General features: G+C 34.8%; 1 protein-coding gene across 6 annotated transcripts in view; it reads right to left on the bottom strand.

The window, feature by feature from the left end:
* BRINP3 (BMP/retinoic acid inducible neural specific 3) overlaps positions 1-1,022 on the bottom strand; it is a 223,072-nt gene that overhangs the window by 215,171 nt on the left and 6,879 nt on the right. The window lies entirely within an intron of this gene.

The following is a 1,022-nucleotide window of genomic DNA, read 5'->3' as shown; positions in this document are numbered from 1 at the left end:
TTCCTTTCCTTTCCTTTCCTTTCCTTTCCTTTCCTTTCCTTTCCCTCTTTTCTTTTTCTCTAGAAGGACTGAGAAAAAGAAAACGTTCTAGGCTTTGCCTAGCCAAGACAAAGCTGTAAGTCAAAATTAATCTGTTTTATACAAAGCCTTTCATAAAAAGCCACTATTGTTTCTCCAACTAATGTGAATCTACCTGATAAACGTATGTTAACAGACAGCTTAAATGGTACTTAATAGGTTACTAAAGCTTTTACTTTTTAACTTAATGAGTAAGATTCATATCCCACAGGAGCAGTAATTAAACAAAGAGAACATCACTAACTAATGGTCATCACCAGCTAATAGTTCTTGGTGAAATAAATTCATAGTTTTCGAAGATGGCAGCCAGATGAGTCCCCACTTGCACAAACATTGATGCTTTACGTAAGAAAGCATCTTCATTAGAAACATTGATACAAAACTAAGGAATAAAGTGATTAAACCAATAAATGCTGAGCATCCACACCTTCTTGAAGAAAAGAGGTGGATATCAGTTCTGCACTGTAGATCTGCCCCCAGTTCAAGATGGATGAACTGAAGGAGGAATGTTGACATTCTGCTTGCGCTGTGTTAAATATTTGATATAAGTAAAGACAGTACTGATATGATCAATATCAAGATGCCAAAGTACATGTGTAGATATACAGTACATTTCATGTTCAAAATAAAACAATTCTAGCATTTAGGAATGCATTTTAAGTTTAAATATATTTATATATAATTTGTCGTAATAAAAATATGTTCTGTCTGTCCTCTAAACTTCTAATTAATGGAGATCAACAATGTTTCAGATGAAAAGTAGGTAATTAAAGTGCATTCTTGTGCTGCCACCATTTTTCAGTGTGTAACACTGTTTTTCACATGTGAAGTTAAGCCTCTTTAGAAATAGAGATTTCAAGTAGGAAAAGAATAGGGAAGGAAGGAAGGAAGGAAGGGAGGAAGGAAGGAAGGAAGGAAGGAAGGAAGGAAGGAAGGAAGGAAGG

Source organism: Oxyura jamaicensis, chromosome 8 (assembly GCF_011077185.1).
Source record: "Oxyura jamaicensis isolate SHBP4307 breed ruddy duck chromosome 8, BPBGC_Ojam_1.0, whole genome shotgun sequence".
NCBI classification, from domain to species: domain Eukaryota; kingdom Metazoa; phylum Chordata; class Aves; order Anseriformes; family Anatidae; genus Oxyura; species Oxyura jamaicensis.
This window is presented reverse-complemented; position numbering and strand designations above follow the sequence as displayed.